We start from the raw sequence: 19478 nt of genomic DNA on the forward strand, positions 1-19478 counted from the left end.
CTTGCAACTAATGAAAGCAGCCGCCAACTAGATTTTCCTCCGAACGCGAAGTAGTCCGCGGTGTATGCTGGGATTTATATACCGGCGTTTCATTTCCTAACCAATGTGTCAATCATCATTTGAATCCATAACTATTGGCTAAAGCTCTTCGGAGGTAAAGGGGGCGGATCCTTTTTATCATTTACAGGCTGGCATAGGCTAAAGGGGCAAAACAAAGCCTGCAATTGGCCGAAAAAGATGTGTCAATCATCAGTTGAATCGATCACTATTGGCTAAAGTTATTCGGAGGTAAAGATGGCGGATCATTTTTATCCGCACCCACCACATTTTAAGAGGAAAACCGATTTTGTACTTACACAAGCCGCACCTGTATATAAGCCGCTTGCGCCCACATTAAAAAAATGTAACCCAAACACAAAATTAACCCAAACCCGACTAAGTCCCGCGATTGAAACTGAATGTCCTTCATAAAAGTACACAGTCCAAGAATCACAGCCGGCAAAAAGGACGGAAAATAATACCGATACTTAAAGTTTGATGCAGACCTGCAGAGTTCAGGTCCCGTTGAAAGTAATCCAAGGAAAAAAGTGTATATTTCCAAAGGTAAGGGAGGGAAGAATATATATCCACTATTGTCTGCCGCGTCCACAAACACCTTTAACGGTCCCCACTTCCCGTCAGCCCGTGTTTTTTTCGCCCCTTCTTTTTTATTCGCCCGTGGGAAACATCAGAATAAGTGTCTGAAATAAAGACATTACAAAAATATACATTTGCAAACATATTATACATGGTTACACATATTTACAAAGAAAGACTGTACACAGAGAGTTTTCAAAGCTTTAATAATAATAACTTTCATCCCAAACGGTGCCTGTGACAGGTAGCAACACGCGAGCAAAACGCGAGCAACACAGTAAACGGGTCTGTTAAAAACAAAAACATACCGTACTTGTAAAAATCACTGTAAACCGTCCTCATCTTCCTCCTTAGAACTGAAGCCGTCAAAGTCGTCTTCCTCAGAATCTGAAAGGAACTTTGTCATATAGACTTTGTCCCACGCTCCCTTGTTCCAAAACACGCTAGCAACACGCACGCTCCTTCTTTATCGGACTGCTCGATTGCTTTTAGCTTGAAAGCTGCGTCTTGTGCCTTTCTTTTTGCATTTTGCCTGATGAGGGTATGTTATCGCTAATTTAATTTACTGTATGCACAAGCCAAGAAGTTGCGGTCTTCCTCGGCGCATATATTCCACCGGTTTAAATCTTACCTTTTGTACTCGAGCGCCGCTGGCGGCCGTTAGAAAAATTACATAAATTGGCCGCATCACTGAATAAGCCGCAGGGTTTAACGTTTGGGAAAAAAGTAGCGGTTTATAGTCCGGAATTTACGGTATATATAATTTTTTTTTCATTCATTCATATCTTGTGTAGCAGCCAGTCAACACCTCTGACAATTTTGGCAGCCAGCAAACACAAACATGTACCACTTAGTAAAATAACTAGATATTGTCTTGACAGCAGATAGCGCCATCATAATGAATTTGCAAGCAGTTGGTAAGAACACATCCCCGTCGTAATTTACCCGTAATCTGATACCGAAAACTGTTACAACCGAGCAAAGTCTGAGAGAGCAGTGAAGTGGTTTTGAGAGTGCCAGGTGGGGAATTGTAAGGTAGGAGACTTCCGAGATGAGTGGTACCACTGTTATGAAATGCATAATGAGCGGGGACTGCGAGAAAAAAGACCCGGCGGGTGGGTGGGCATGATTTAGCGCGACGGTATGCTAATGATGAGAAATAGGGAAGGAAAATGCGAGGAGGGGTCAAAAGTAATTCCGCCATTTTTAGAAGCCCCTTTATTTCAAAGCCTCCTTTGGCCTAATGCAAACAAATTATAGCGCAGTAGAGTGATGCCTGTCGGTATTCGAATAAATCGGTGTTCGGCCAAAACATTTGAGTCATTTTTGGACTAGATTTGGTTTGTTTTGGATGGGATAAACTCAACCCAACAGTAGACATCTATGTTTGGACAAAATCATGTCAAAAATGGACAAGACCCTACTTAAGTCAAGTCATTTTTATATGTATAGCCCTTAATCACTAAGAGTCTCAAAGGGCTTCACAGCTTATTACACAGACTATTTTTTCAGACTATTATTACTCCATCCCTTGATCTGGGACCAACATGAGGGCAAGGAAAAACTCAAAAACCTCAAAATGAGGAAAATGAAGAAACCTTGAGAAGGCACCGCACATGTGGCATCCCCTTAACCCAAAATCCAACGTACAAAAGACATATGTTGTTACCTTGATAGAAGCCATCTCGATTAACAGACTCTCCTTTCAGTACATTTTAATTAATTCTGAGTCATTCTTGTAACTTTCCAGAGACAAACTTCAGGGAAAATATTTTAATTCACGATTGAGGACGTTTTTTTTGCACTGATCGAATTGATTCCTCAATAATCAATTGACACTATTTGAACAAATCAGTCGAACGTGTGGCTGAGTGAGATGAGCAGCCATCTTGGATAATCTTGCCCACTCGTTGAGCATCATTTTTGGGTAAATTCTTCCTGATATAATTTAGATAGATACTTTATTCATCCCCGCAGGGAAATTCACACTTCCAGCAGCATCCCTGCGCTGAGAACAATACATTAATAAAGCAAAAAGAATACAATATACAAATACCCAATGTGACATGCTAATATCCACTGTAGCGTGTTATATAGAGTATCTAGAAAGTGCTACACAGAATACATATTGCAATAAAATTGGGTAATATGCAATGTAGGGGGTGTTATTTAATGTGGGCCTTTACTCTGCCGGGTGGAGTTAAAGAGCCTCATGGCATGAGGAAGAAAATATCTCTTCAGTCTGTCCGTAGTACAAGACAGTGACAGCAGTTTGTCGCTGAAGCTGCTCTTCGGTCTGGATATGATGCTGTGTAGTGGATGTGATGAATTGTCCATGATTGACTGCAGCTTTTTAATTTAATGATTTAAAAATTGGTAGAACCTTGTTTTTGATACTGACAGTTTCAAAATACACGTACAGTACTACCTCCATACTATACCTTCAGACGTATTGGTGTTCAAAGATCTGCTGGCTGAATTGGTAACCTACGAATGAGATTCAGATTCAGATTCAGATCTACTTTATTGTCATTCTAGTACACGTGTATACAGAACGAAATATCGATACATCTGACCCGCACAGTTTCCTTGAATGTACAGATATAAATAAAAGTTGTATTGTATTATGGCTACGTATAGTATTTTACCATAGTGCCGATAGTGCAAGAGGAGTAGCTAACCAGATGTGCAAAATGGGCATTCAGGTTAACAAGTCAGGTAAACAGTAACATTAACACTGTAACAATAACGCTGTAAGTACAATAGTGCAGAGAGCAAATGTGCAAGGAGTGGCAAGCTATAAAGAACTGCCAGTAGTGCAAAAAGTCATTGTGAACCAAATTCATATAATTTGAAGTAAATTTCTCTACAAGTGAAATTCTTCAATGTAAATAATTATTGTTTAATGTTTTGGAACTTTTGGAATGCGTAGTAACATACAAAAATAAATACCATTACTTCGTTCGGTCAAATGCAATGGTCGAACACAGATCCCCAACGGATCAAGGGGCGGCAGTAGCTCAGGAGGTAGAGCGCTCGTCTTGGGATCAAGGGATCCCAGTTTGAATCCTGGCTTGTCCCTGTTACATGTCGAAGTGTCCTTGGGTAAGACACTGAACCTCTAATACCCCCAATAAGCAGGTTAGCGTCTTACATGGCTGCAATACAAGGCCGCTATTGGGAAATGTGAAGCACACTGTAAAGCGCTTTGGGAAGTCATTGACTTGAAAAGCGCTATATAAATGCAGATCATCATTTCATTTCATTTCATTATGGTCGAATACAGAGGCGTCACTCCATTTCGATTCTGAAGGCTCTACGGTAGACCTAAAACCTCGTTTATCTCAAGCTACCTTTCCTGGCCTGCTTCAATGCGTCACGGCCAATCGCAGACATAAAACAGAAAGTGAGGCTGAGGGAAATCAATAGCAGTGATGGGGACCATTTACTATTTTTTTATTTTTTTTTCCCGATTTCTAGATTCATGACCCACCGCCACCTCTGCTGTTGTTGCCCGCGGGCTAAAGCTCATTGTCACTCACATTTGCTCATTAAGTGCCAATCATCCGCCACTGGCGGCCATCATTTGCTAGCACTTGGTGGCACTGCAGATGTCACATAATGATGCCCCCCGCCCCTACCACTCCAGGTTTTGCCCCTCCTCCAACATGCCTGCACAGCCTGCATTATTCAACGGAGGTACACTTGACACAGTTTACCCTTGACAATGAACTCTCTCATTTTCACTCCCGTCTCATGGCCGAGGCCTGACTGCAGCTCTCGTTGTGATTTTTTTTTTTTTTTCTTTTTGGGGTGGGGGGGTTGTTTTGCACGAAATGACCATGTTTTTGGTGACATTCAGTCTTTGCCAGCAAGCAGTAACACATGATGAGGCAAATGAGAGTGTAACCGTTGATTCACAATCTCAAAGGAGGTACTGTAATCCCTCGTTTATGATGGTTAATAGGGACCAGAACCCAATGTGATATGCATAAATCTGCTCGGTAGCCCATATTACACCTCACCTCCCCCAAATTTATATTTAACATGCACTTTACCGGCTCCCGCTCGCAGCCCTAGTTGACCACGGACATTAGATCGCGGCCTCATATGTGCTTTTCAATTCAGGCAGAGAGAATACAATAGAATAGAATATTATATACCTTTATTGTCATTGTTACAAAATGGGTTAACATATTGTGACAACGAAATTGGGCATGACACTCCAGTTTTACACATTCACAGTGAGGTATGAGCCAAGAAGATAAAGGAACAGAGAAGATAAGGTTATAAAACAAGGGGGATAAGGCTATCAAAGACAAGATGAGAGATAAAAGAACACTTAAAGTAAAAAGATTTACTGGAGAGACACGTGAAGCCGCAGCGTATAGACGCGCCGCCATCTTGGCGGAAAAGAAGCTAATAATAATAATAATAATAATTTCCTTTGTATTGTCATTCTTTTGTAACAATGTACACAGAACGAAATGTCGATGCACCTGACCCGTTGTAGCGAGTTGATGCAGCCGCAGCCAACAGAGGGCGCCGCCATTATACCAATTAGGTATGTCTCGGCCGAGTCGCGAACCAGCGACCTCCCAGTCTCAAAGCGGGCACACTACCATCTAGGCTACTGAGCTGGTGCAACGCATGACAAATATAGTCTGTGTAATAACCTGTGAAGCCCTTTGAGACTCTTTGTGATTAAGGGCTATACAAATAAAAATGACTTGACTAGATATGTTCTCTCGGCCTCTGATCTCAGTAATAGTCAACCAGGGATAATGGATTGTGACCAATACAGTACCGTTCATTTTAGGCCGAATGAATGGGACACAGAGCCTCCAAGCATAATGCAAATTTGTTCTCTCAGCCCCTGCGCTCATCAATAGTCAACCGAGGATAACTGATTATAGCCAGAAGAGTGCATTTCATTTTCGGCAGGCCATAATGACATGTTTCAAGTCGGGTCACGTTTATTTGTATGGACCTTAATCACACAAGAAGTTTTAAAAGGCTGTGCGGACTACAGACCATTCTTACATCATCCCCTGACCTAAAACCTTCGGTAGCAGACATTTAAAAGAAAGCACTCTGTCAGCCCCTGCTCTCACTTATAGTTAACGAGGGATTATGGATTATGACCAAAACAGTGTTTCATTTTATGTGGGCCAAAAGCGTGCAAGCTCTCCAAAATTAAAATTGTTCACTCATCAGTCCATAGAATTTTTCTCTAAAAGTGAGGATAATCAAGAATCTTTTTGGCAAATATGAGATGACTCTTTGTGTTCATTAATGACATGGCAGCTGTTTTTGCCCGTAAACTCTTTAATGTAAGAAATTTTATTGCCAGTGTCTTTTACTTGTAGTGGAGTTATGAACACTGACCTTAACTGGTGTTTTTTTGATTATTTTGTAACATTCTGGATGAGCTCTTGTTGCACTCTTGGAGTGATCTTAGTTGAACAACAACGACTGGGAAGGTTTGCTACTGTTCTGAGGTTTGTAAGTGGATAATGGCTCAGACTGTGGTTCAATGGAGCCGTAGAGCCTTGGCAGTGGCTCAGGAGGTAGAGCGCTCGTCTTGGGATCAAGAGATCGCAGTTCGAATCCCAGCTCCTCCGTGTTACATGTCAAAGTGTCCTTGGGTAAGACACTGGACCCCCTGATAAGCAGGTTAGTTATTGGGAAAATGTGAGGCACACTGTAAAGCGCTTTGGGAAGTCTTGACTTGAGAAAGCGCTATATAAATGGAGATCATGGAGATCATTTTCTGGACTGACGGATCACTTATTTTTCCTAATTTCTTCTGGAATCTTTTTGGATCGTGTCATGTCAGTTGTGTTCATGAGATTGTGTATCCTACATCCCTTTGTCTAACATAAACAATTTAAGTTCTTTCTGGATTCAACACCGGTGGTGGCAATCAATATTGGCCATGGCCTTTGGAATTGATCTCTCTCTTAGCTATGATTTTTCGCCTGACCACCTCAGCGAAATTTCTCAGATTTATTTGGTCCAACACCGAGTATAGAGTCCTTCGAGGACCAAAGAACCACCGTATTCCAAAATTGATAGTTCCAGGTTACCTGAATGATTTTCATTGAATGTGAATAGGTGCCCCCGCATAACGGTGACCGAAATTAGAAGTGTCAGGTGTCAGCCGCGATGATTCTGACTTTAATTGACAAGTTGTCACTGCCCTGGTATTTTCCAAGGAAATAAATCATTCTTAGCCCTAAGAGGCAGAAACATTTTCTGCTTCCATTCACCGAGACCATCGTTGCAATCGTGCAATTATAAACGCTGACTGCCAACGGATGTTTATGATACAAGGCTGTAATTTATAATCTTCTGCAGGCGATATTGTAAACGGTAACTAGACTTTGTTCTTATGAGCTACTGTAAAAGGTCAAGGTATGATGTGAATGCTGTTGAGGTAGGCGGTAGCTATTTGGAATGGAAATTGGAGAGTAACTTGTAAAATAACATCGCAGTAAAGGAATAATATCTTTGTGTATTTGCACCCTGTATAGGAAGGTTACCATTTGTCTTAAATAAAACAAGAGCATTTGATAATATGTTTATTATTCCTTGGTAATCTATATGTTTCTGATCATAGAATGAGCTCCAGTATGTACTACATAGTAATCCTTAATTGTGTAAAAATCCTAATTTTATTTAAATAAAACAATAAGCAAAAACACACACCGTATTTTCCGCACTATAAGGCGCACCTAAAAGCCTTTATTTCTTTCAATAGCTGACCATGCGCCTTATAATACAGTGCGCCTTATACATGGATCAATATTAAGTCGCAAAGTCTTGCAACTAAGGCAAGCAGCCGCTGACTAGATTTCCCCCCGAAGGCGAAGTAGTCCGCGGTGTATGCTGGGATTTATATACCGGAGTTTCATTTCCTAATCAATGTGTCAATGATCATTTGAATCAGTCACTATTGGCTAAAGTTATTCGGAGGTAAAGGGGGCGGATCATTTTTATCATTTACAGGCTCGCATAGGCTAAAGGGGCGAAACAAAGGCTGCAATTGGCCGAAAAAGATGAATGTGAATCACACGTTGGGTTGCACTACGGCAAAGAGAAAACATGTTTTACTATTCTGTATTTGTAAATATTTTACTCTCCTGGTTTTACTACACTCACGGTTGTAAGAAGACCATGGTTACGTTTCATTAATGAACGTGATGGCTGCAAGAGAACTTAGGTGAGCTATGCGGCTTTATATTTTCCCGGTATCTTGTTTTAGAACGATCTTGATGTTTCTGTGATGAGTCTATTTTTAACCTAAATTCAATTCAAAGTGTTTATTGTCATATGCACAGTAAAGAACCCCGTTTCCCTGCACAATAAAATTCTTACTTTGCTGTCCACACAGTTGCCTGCAAAAAATAAAATGGAAACTAAGAAATGTTTGGCATTTCTTGAATCCCAAGACTTTAACCTTCCGAATGATATTTGGAACGATGCATTTGAGTGATTGGTGACATCGTACAGACACTGTTTCCGTACATGTCTGAGACACGTATTTGCTTTTTTGCAAGCTTTCGGAATGTTAAGGGGGTAATAAGTTTGACTGAACTATATGACTGTTTTGTCGACGTTCACATTGTAGCGCCTTATAATCCGGTGCGCCTCATGTATGGAAAATATAGGACCAAAAACTATTTTTTGGGGGTGCGCCCTATAACCCGGTGCGCCTTATAGTGCGGAAAATACGGTATACTATGACTATATCTAGCCAATCATTTTAGACACTTAGCTGCAGGCTATAGCTCTCAGCTACCCGCTATAGTTATTGTTAGCTGTTCCATGTAAATAAAGCTTTCAGTGTCACTGGCCTTCCACAGAGCGTCTCATAGTTCCGCGATTCAGGGTTCCTAAGTTTACTCTTGCAATTATTTGGTAACCTTTTTTGTAGCGTAGATGATAGTTATCTGCTTACCCCAGCTATTCGCTCTGTCCACCCTTTCTTGTTATATCCAGCTCGTTTGGTCTTTTTTCGTTGCATGCAGGGGTTAACACCAGTGTTCCCTCTAAGCTGCGTGCGTGCGCAATTGCGCACTGCTCGCACATTCTCAGCGCACAAGAAAATCTAGCCAGTGCACAAAAATGAGGGCTCAAATTAAAAATTAAGAAGCGACTCAAGTCAAAGTAACAGTGTATGAAGGTAAAAATACACCGGTTCCCCTGACGTTGTGTACTAAATGCGGTATTTTGAAGTCGAGTCGAAGGAGAACGAAGTTGAGTAAAGTTAGTAGAGTTTGTCGGGGAACCGGCTTCTTCGGCTCGGCTCACTAAAAGGAACCGGCTCTTTTGGGTCCTAAACGGCTCTTCGGGTTGTTTTTGCTTCTTAAATCCCAACATGACAAAATATTATGTAACATTATGCACAGAATGACTTAAAAGAAGGGGGGAATAGAACAAAAAAGAAAGAAATACCAAAATGAAAAAGTAGTGAAAAGCTGAGAAAAAAAAGAAACAATAGGAAGAGAAAAAAGAAGGAAAAATTTAGAAAAAAGACAGAAAGAAAGAAAAGAAAGAAATGTAGGAAAAAAAGTAAATGGAGAACAAAAAAAAAAAGTAACAGCTCGGGAAAAAAAAAAAACACAATGAGATTTTTTAAAAAGGAATTTAAAAAAAAAAGGAAAAAAACATGTAAAAAAGAAGAAAACGTTTGTGTTGCATTCAAACAATTTCCAATTATATCAAGTAAATCTTGTTGCCAACATTGTACTACCACTAAAAAATGTGATTAAGTACAGTTCTGTATCTTACAACTGACTAAAAAAAGCCCCAAAAATGTTAATATTATGCAACAAAATATATCAGGAAATAAAAAGAAATGGATATTTTGTGAAAGAATTGTAAGAACAAACGACGTTTGTAGGCCGTACAACCTTTGCAATAATACATGAGTCAATTCATTCAAAAGAGAAAAATAATTTTGCATTGCCGAAAACTCGGCAAAATGTAACTTGATGTCAAGTTTTGGACATGTTTGATCATTAATTATCTTGCCACACTTGGGATTATGGTTGCTCATTGTTGTGTCAAGCGCTGCTCACCGACTTTGTGAGAACGCTCAGACCTGTGGAAAATTACAGGGAACATTGGTTAACACCAACCTTCATGTCGGATCCCAGACTGGATTTTGAAACTCCCTCACACAAGAACATATGGAAATAAGCTTCCAAATTTTGCAAAGTCTTATTGTTCGGGTTTCCATAGCTTGTATATAAATGCTTCAAATCCTGCAATACAACTGATTATGGCTGAGGTTTTGATTGCCTTGGCTAGATTGAGAAGAGGTAAAGAGGAGACACGACCAAGTTGTTCTACTACTTTTTTACAAAAAGATCTTCTAATAAGGATGTTTAGAACTGGATTAGAATCCTGAGCCATATGACTGATTATGGATTATGGATCGAGCACATTACAAAGAGGTAGAGGGGAGCCACAACCAAAATGTGCTACTAATTCCATAGAAGAGCATAGTATACTCTGAGGAACATAAATGCCTAGAATCAGTTTAGAATCCTGAGCCATGCGACTGATTATAACAAAGTTCTCAGATGCCTTGTGCATATCACAGAGAGGTAGAGAGGAGATGCGACCAATTTGTGCTTATACTTTTATATAAAATCTAAATATATTCCATTTAGCTTTATAAATGCTTAGAACCAGATTGGAATCTTGAGCCAATGTGACTGATTATGGCTGAGGTCTAGTGCCACGCACCTTACAAAGAGGTATGGAGGAAACCAATTTGTTAAATATCATTACATAGTGTTTAGTGAATAATTATTGGGTCTTTTTTTATATTGACCGACAACCGCAGCGTCATATTTTGTTGGTATTAGCCTCATAAATACTATGCATCCCTAGTAATAAAAACTCCGAATTGATATTATTAACAAAAGGTATCTCATTTGCTTTCATTATGGGGTATGCTTCAAGATATTTCAAGACAAGAACAATGGGGTACTCCCCATTCTTGTGCTCCATTTACCTCTTTTTTTATTCGCTTTCTCCTTTTCCTCCGAAGGGACCACTATGCAGCCTGGTTACAAATGACCAACCTTATCATCAGCTCTGCAGCAAATGAATTTACCTGCTCCCAGTTTCCCTTGATGGTCAACCGAGTCCTCGTTGTCCCTTCCGGTAACACACCGCTATCACAGTCCACAGTGCCCCTGATAAAAGACACAACTGTTGCTAGGGCCTTAAAGGGCATGGTTGACATTAGAAGGAAAATTAATTTGATGTAAATGTCATATGGTGTGCAATGCAAAAGTAAAACCAGGAAATTATATAGAAATGTCTGTAGACTGATCGATGCATTTGTTAGAGTGGTTATGCTCAATTGCATAAAAACCAGGCGGATATTTTGAGTAACCACCACTGTCCAAATGCAGTTAACGACTGCGATCCAGTGACCCCGCCTTACAAAGTTTTCACCTAACAGTTTGGAAAGAGGTTTTTGAGCCCCTCTTTACGGCATCTTCCCCACTATATGACATGAACAACAAATTGTATGCTCAAAAACTTCAAACTTTGCAGTCTTGGTGCATATGTAAAGGTATCTGTTGACGTCTATGTGAGAGATATTCAAGATGTAAACTCTCTGGCAGAATTATTCAGATAAAAACACGTATTGAGGTTTTAAATCTACATCGTGGATTTCTCAGCCCGCCCCGCACAGCCATCTTGGTCGACTGCTCCGGGCGAACTGAAAACATCCGGTCAGTAGGCGTGGTTTATTGACGTCACACATGAGTGCGACTTCACAATAAAAGGAAATAAGATTGAAAAACGTATTTACAAATAATGGATTTAGACTGATCTTTGAAACGTGACTATGTGTGTGTGTGTGATGATTGTTTTTATATTAGAAAAATAAAAACAGGTTAATTTCATAGCATGGAAGTCTGAGAAATACACAACCAAAAACAGCCAACTTTACAGTCCAACTTTATAAAATGCTGGTCTGTTATTGGTCTCTGTCTCTGCATCAGAGCTGCCAATATGCTATTGGCAAAACGACCTCCTGCAATGACTTTATGTCTCTTTATTCAGTTTAGAGCAGGGGTGTCAAACTCATTTGAACTCGGGGGCCACACGATAGAGCAAACATTCTGTCGGGGGCCGGACGAGTAGATTAAGAGAAAGAAAGAGAGATAAAGAAATAAGAGAGAGAGGGAGGGAAAAGGAGAGAGGGCGGGACAAAGAAAGAAAAAGAGAGAGAGGGAGAGAGCGTGAGAAACAAAAGATAAAAAGTCATGAGAGAGGGGGAAAAGAAAGTCAGAGGAAGAAAGACATCCAAAGAGAAATAGAAAGACAGAAGGAGAGAAAAGAGAAAAGAAAGCGCGGAGGGTAGGAAGAGAGAAAGAGAGAGAAGGAAAAAAGGAAGTTCGGGTAAAAGAAGTTAAAAAGACAGAGAGAGAGAGAAAGAGACTAAGAGCAACAAAGGAAGAGAGAGTGAGAGAGAGAGAGAGAGAGAGAGAGAGGAATACATGTACAGTGTCTTTGTTCGAGGCACCTGGCTTTGGCAACATCAAGTTGACATATTTCAAACTGCAGCTTATTTTTCTCTTGTGCTTCTCTGAGTGTTGTCTCGCGGGCCGGATTCAATCCCTTAGTGGGCCTGATCTGGCCCGCGGGCCGCCTGTTTGACACCTGTGGTTTAGAGCAACCTTTTTCAAGCTGAGAGCAACTTTTACAAAATAATACTGTCATTACTAGGTTATTATCAATAGAAACGGTAAACAACAACTAAAATCATTTTACTAAAAGTCAAGTCAAGTCGCATTTATTTGTATAGCCCTTCATCACAAAAATGTATCAAAGGACTGCACAGGATTACAATGACACCATCCCCTGATCTTAAACCAACATGCGGGCAAGGACAAACTCAAAAACTCAGCGTGAGGAAAAAAACCTTGAGAAGGAGCCTCACAAGTGGTAATCCCCTTTTCAGGATGACCAGGATGGAATAGATTTAGCATTAAGTCACACTACACAAACATAGTAAACATCAATAAAAAATTACAACGACCCTGCACTAGTTTTGGGAATCAATTACTTTATTTTAACATAACGATGAAAGATATACATTACGAAATCTTAAAATGTATTTACATACGTTTTATTACTTACTTATTCTAAAAGGGTCTTCTGGTTCTAAATTACTTTCTGTCACATCCCTGCAACGTACAATACAGTGGCAAAAGTGAATTTTATGGTCGAATGTCATTATTTTTATTTGCTTTTTTTTTTTTTTTTTTTTTTTTTTATACAGCGCTTTTCAAGTCAATGACTTCCCAAAGCGCTTTACAATGTGCTCCACATTTCCCAATAGCGGCCTTGCAGCCATGTAAGGCGCTAACCTGCCTACCATGCCCTTTAAGGCCCTACCAACAGTTGTGTCTTTTATCAGGGGCACTGTCTCGGCTTTCCCGACGCCGCATTACATCACCGGCTCGAACGAGACGAAGACTCCGGTAAAAACAGGGGTTGGAGACTACGCGCTACAATAATAGCGGAACCATTGATACACAATGCTCACTCGATATGGAGTTTCTAGCTATGTACCGGGAGAGTTAACTGTGGTCTTTGTGTTTGCTGTATACTTTCCACCGCTAACAGTTTCACCAGATGCTAACGTTAGCATAGCGCTATATCTCCTGCCCGCTGCTAAACATCAGCTTGCACTACCCCAACGGAGCTTTATCGTCGACGGCGACTTTAATCGGGCATGTTTATTGACTGTACTCCCAAATCCTTTCAATTGTGGACTCCCAAATCTACTAATTGTGGACTGAGCAATTTGGAAAAACGCTGGACTGTGTAATGTAAGATCAAACATTCGGGAACTCTGTTTGACCCTCACAACAACCCCCCCCCCCCCCCCCCCCCCCCCCGCCGAGGACAACAAAGTCAGTTAGTACTTTGTTCCTTTGTTTCTTTGTTTCCTTATCCTCACTGTAAATGTGGGACTGGAGTCGTCCAATTTCGTTGTCACAGCATATCCCATGTTGTAACAATGACAATAAAGGCATATTCTATTCTATTCTATTCTATTAGGGGTTCAGTGTCTTACCCAAGGATACTTCGACATGTAACACGGACGAGCCGGGATTCGAACTGGGATCCTTTGATCCCAAGATGAGCGCTCTACCTCCTGAGCTACTGCCACCCCTATATTTTATCCAGTAAAATATTTTTACTGAATAAAATATTTAAGCCGTTGCCAAACCATCAGTTTGAATAAAATTGAACATTAGAAGAAGCAAATACTGCAGACTGCATATTGGGTAAGTTCTTAATTGCTTCCAAATGATTCAAACTTTAAAAAAAACGATTTATTTTGAAAAGATTTGAAAAGGTATATATCATCTTCAACTTAATCCTCAATCCCTTCAAGGTGGAAGTCCCTAAATCAGCGTATCAAAGATGCATGACTGTAATCGACCCGTTAACTTTATTTGGCTGAAAAGTTGCTGTCGATAAAAGGTAATCCAAATGAGGCTATTTAAGGAAGCGGCTAATTAGCACCGCGTTTTAGCGCTCGTCTTTCAGGCCCGTAAACAGCTCCAGAAGAGAGATAATTAAGTGTTCTGTTTTGCCCTCCTATTTGTAGCTTCCTCTCCACGTAATTGTGTCCAATTAGGCAAGGGGGTGAGGAGCGCTAAATTGTGAGGTGACGCACCTTTTTCAGGTAGCCAAAAGACGTATCGGAAACGTCATACTTATCCAGCTAATCAGCCAATCAGTAAATGCTTAATTTACTTAGCTCAGGAGGTAGAGCGCTCGTCTTGGGATCAAGGGATCCCAGTTCGAATCCCGGCTCCTCCGTGTTACATGTCGAAGTGTCCTTGGGTAAGACACTGAACCCCTAATACCCCCAATAAGCAGGTGAGCGCCTTACATGGCTGCAAGGCGGCTATTGGGAAATGTGGAGCACATTGTAAAGTGCTTTGGGAAGTCATTGACTTGAAAAGCGCTATATAAATGCAGATCATTTCATTTCACGTGTTATACAATTTTCTCAAGTCTGGATCGGGCCAAATGATTGTTGGTATTCAATTGCGAAAGCTAGCTTTACTGATCAAATTATAAATCGGGATATTGTTCTATAGAATAAAGAATTCCAAATAACAAATTTTATGATAAGAATTTTTCTAAAAATGAATATAAATGTAGTCCCACTCGCTAAATGTCAAAATTACTAGCTTAAGATTCTGAGGTTTAGCATTTTTTTCTGAAAATTAGCCGAGGAACATCATCAAATAATTGTTTGGGTGATACTCAGTTGCGAAAGCTAACTAACTACCTAGCTTTATGGATAAAGTTAAAAATGGGGAAATTGTTATATGGGATGATAATGGAATTGAGAACCCCAAATAACAATTTGAATAAGAACAAATTATCTAGAGTGTGGACCGTGTTAAAGTTAAACATTATAAAAACATCTTTGGTGGCTGTATTACCCAAGTAAAAACAGATATTAAGTTATAAATCTACTTCGGGGTAGCTGCAGCGCCATGCTCACCCGGCTGTGTCTCTCGGCGAACAGGAACTACCACTCCGTAGGCGTGGTTTATTATTCGTCAGTAGAAAACAGGAAAAGGAACACACACACATGAGCACGACTTCACAATAAAAGAAAATAAGATTGATAAATGTATAAAAGATGCAATTAGACTGATGATTGAAACGTTACTCTATGTGTGTGTGTGTGTGAGAAAGATTGTTTTTATATTTAGGAATATAAAATCAAGTTATTTTCATTGCATTGAATTCCGAGAAATGCACATATCCAAAACGGCCAACTTTACAACCGTCGTTGATTTTATTCACTCCTCATTTTCAATAGAAATAAAGTCTCCTTCCAACCCACTTGGGCTTAGTCAACCAAGTTTTCTTTCATCTCCAGCCATCGTGTCTTGATTTATTTCCAGAGGGCATCCGAGCATCTTTTGCTATGCATCGGTGGGGTAGGGTTACTTTAACTGGATTACTTTTGATTACTTTTGGATTACTCCAATACCAAATATGCTAATAAAAGACAAAATAAACTAATTATGACTAGAATGACTAAATTTTGTGCACGCTTGGGGAGTAACGGAATACATAGAATGGCAAAAATGATGTTGGCAAGCTGTTTGGATTTATTTTCATTTTGTTCCTGTCACATTTTATGTTAGTTTTGCCAGAGATCAAAGAGATCAAAGCCAGGAGAGAAAGCTTACCACGTGTTGTGAGTCATAATTTCATTCATATTTAGTTTCTTTTGTCTTTTATTAGCATAGTTGGTATTGGAGTCATCCAAAAGTGATTGAAAGTAATCCAGTTAAAGTAACCCTACCCAACCCTGTGCATCACAATACACTACACTTTCTATTTTCCAACGAGCCCACAGAAAGTGGGTGGATGCACCCGAAGGTTTGCTAGCTCGCGCGCAAGTTTGATTAGCAACCCCTGAGACAATCCGTCAGTGTAGCACCGTGTATGGTGATGTAAACAATCCGCCGTATACAAAAGACTAATTAATAGACTAGAATGTCGAACACAATCTCTGGATGTAATTGGCAGATCATAGTTGGAAGGCGGGGAATATACCGTTTAATTTATGTAACAAATTCCCCCAGCCAAGAATTTGGTATTTATAGACCAAGGCTGTATGACCTAGTAATATCAACTAACATGAATACATTCATATTTGATCCTGCAGGAAGAATCCTTAATTTGATGTCGCATGGGCAGTCTTTTACTGATGGGAATTTAGGCTATTTTCTAAGAACAGGCTCTTTCAGTTTGGCTCACTAAAAAGAGCCTGGTGGCTGGGCCTTGGCTTAGCAGTCTTACGGGGGACTCTGGTAGCAGCTGGCAGGTATCGGCTGGCCTCGCCGAATGCACTCTCTGCATGGGAGTTTGGTGTGACCATGGAAGGTGACTTTGGAATGGCTTTGAGAACATTCTGGTCTGCTCTCCGGCGTCTGAGAGCGGGGAAGCAGAGTTCTATCACAATGTGTATCGTGGAGCTGGGTCACTGCTGACCTCGACCCGGCACGTTTTGAAGCAGTAGGCAGAATACTTCGATTCCTCCTCAATCCCACCATCACGTCCTCCTCTGAGGAGGCAGACCTTGAGGACTCTGAGGTGGGCTTTCGTATCTCTGGGGTTGAAGTCACTGAGGTGGTCAAAAAGCTCCTCTGTGGCAAGGCCCTGGAGGTTGATCAGACATGCTCGGAGTCCATTAAGACTCTGGATGTTGTGGGCGTGTCACAACACAAATATTGAATAAATGAATACATTAAATAAAGAAAATGATTAAGAAATAGGGAATGGAAAATAGAGGTCAAAAGAAAAAAGATAAGAGAGCTAGAATTATAGAAATATACAATTATAGATAAAGAGAGGGGCAGCATGTCGGCGCGGTGGTTAACACGTGTGCGGCAAAGTTTTGAGGTCATGAGATTGAACTTCCTTTGTGGAGTTTGCATGTTCTCCCCGTGCTTGCGTGGGTTTTCTCTGGCCACTCCAGTTTCCTCCCACATTCCAAAAACATGCGTGTCAGGTTAATTGACCAGTCTAAATTGTCCTTAGATGTGAATGAGCGAGCGAGTTGTCTGTCCCTTCATGCCCTGCGATTGGCTGGCAACTGCTTCAGGGTGCCCCTTGCCCACTGCCTGAAGATAGCTGGGATGGGCTCCAGCACCCCCGCGACCCTACTGAGGATAAGCTGTTGCAGATAATGATGGATGGAGATAAAGAGAGAAAGACAGGTGATAAAGGGAAAGAGAGAAATATATAACATAACATATATAGAAGGAGCAGCACGGCGGCGCAGTGGTTAGCGCTTGTGCGGCACAGTTCATGTCATGGGAACCTGTCGTGGGTTCAAATCCAGCTCCAGACTTCCTGTGCGGAGTTTGTATGTTCTCCCCGTGCTCGCGTGGGTTTCCTCCGGGCACTCCGGTTTCCTCCCACATTCCAAAAACATGCATTTCAGGTAAATTGGCTGGTCCAAATTGTCCCTAGGTGTGAATGAGCGAGTGAGTTGTCTGTCCCCGTGTGCCCTGGGATTGGCTGGCAACCAGTTCAGGGTGTCCCCTGCCCACTGCCAGATGATTGCTGGGATGGGCTCCAGCACCCCTGCGACCCTACTGAGGATAAGCGGTGTAGCTGATGAGATGAGAAATATAGAGAAAAAGATGGACAGAAAAAAACATAAAAAGACTGAAATGAAATGAAATGAAATGATCTGCATTTCTATAGCGCTTTTCAAGTCAATGACTTCCCAAAGCGCTTTACATTGTGCTTCACATTTCCCAATAGCGGCCGTGATGTGTGCAGCCATGTAAGGCGCTAACCTGCTTATTGGGGGTAATTGGGGGTTCAATGTCTTACCCAAGGACACTTCGACATGTAACACGGACAAGCCGGGATTCGAACTGGGATCCCTTAATCCTAAAACGATCGCTCTACCTCCTGAGCTACTGCCGCCCCAAAAAAAAAAAAAAAAGATAAAAAGATAGTTTCAAAGGGAGCCGGCTCCTTTTTGATGGGGAGTCTGCGCTCGTCGTTCACCCCAAAGAGACGGTTCATAGGCGAAAGACCCATCGACTACAGCCTTCATTTCTCCCTCGTGGGCAGGTAAGCATAGTACCGGTGTCATCCGCCAAACCCGACTCAAAGTGGGACGAGGAGGGCGGCGAGGGATCAATGTTTACCCACCTGGCCAATTAGAAGACAGGAAAAAAAGAAACTACAAGATGTTGCCTGCCTCCAGAAGCAGGTACGGTTAGGGCAGTCGGCAGTTGCTAGGCAACGCTATCTCTTATTGAGCAAACTTGTCGTGGTTACGGCTATTATATGTGTAAATCACTGTAGTGAGATAAAGCGCTACAGTTGTTTCTGGTTTTGTGTTTTTTTTCTTGAAGAGCAGACGGAATTGATTAACACACTATCGAGTTATGTTAATATGTTTCTATTGTGAAAAGTCAGTTATGAGACGGGGTCTATTTATCAAGTTATCCGAGGCCCTCCGTTTAAGGCATTAATCTTACTCCAGGAATTCGGCATTGTGGTTAGCGACGGGAAAGATGAGCTATGGGGTTCTGTCTCGAGGTGATCTATGCTACGGCGAGTAGGGGATACAATGTAAACTGGGATTATAAACGCTGTGATAAAGGTAATAAATGCGCATCTCATCAACTTTTCTCGTAGCACTGTGAGCACGGGGTTTGTTCGGAGGCTTGAAAATTCTTGGATTTTAAAATTGTGTTTTTGAGGATTGAAAAGTGTTTTAGGGGCGGCAGTAGCTGAGGAGGTAGAGCGCTCGTCTTGGGATCAAGGGATCCCAGTTCGAATCCCGGCTCGTCCGTGTTACATGTTGAAGTGTCCTTGGGTAAGACACTGAACCCCTAATACCCCCAATATTGGGAAATGTGGAGCACATTGTAAAGCGCTTTGGGAAGTCATTGACTTGAAAAGCGCTATATAAATGCAGATTATTTCATTTCATTTCATTTTAATTTTAGGTGAAGTGCTTGTAAATGCTTGAACTTGTTGCTATGTTTCTTATGCAGTCTGCTTTAAAATGACGCCAGCACTGCTCTCTAGTGGTGACACTTTGCCAATGCGTTTCTTCTTTCATTTTGACTACCCGCAGCTGGCATTAGTTTGTGTGGCATTGTCCTATAAAACGTCATTGTCCTATACTGGTCACGCCCAAGAGGACAGGAGAGTTCAGATTTTTTTTCTCAAATACTTACTCTCATTTATGGGTCGAACAACGATTTGTTCCTCTATAATAG

The 19478-nt window shown here is 41.1% G+C and overlaps 1 long non-coding RNA gene across 1 annotated transcript in view; it reads left to right on the forward strand.

The window, feature by feature from the left end:
• The window catches only part of LOC148360157 (uncharacterized), a 54734-nt gene that overhangs the window by 12680 nt on the left and 22576 nt on the right, over nt 1-19478 (forward strand). The window contains exon 2 of the long non-coding RNA XR_015851252.1: nt 10703-10818. This is a non-coding gene — a long non-coding RNA (uncharacterized LOC148360157). The remainder of the gene's footprint in view (nt 1-10702; nt 10819-19478) is intronic.

Source organism: Urocampus carinirostris, chromosome 9 (genome assembly GCF_059441175.1).
Source record: "Urocampus carinirostris isolate Australia breed hairy pipefish chromosome 9, RoL_Ucar_1.0, whole genome shotgun sequence".
NCBI lineage: Eukaryota > Metazoa > Chordata > Actinopteri > Syngnathiformes > Syngnathidae > Urocampus > Urocampus carinirostris.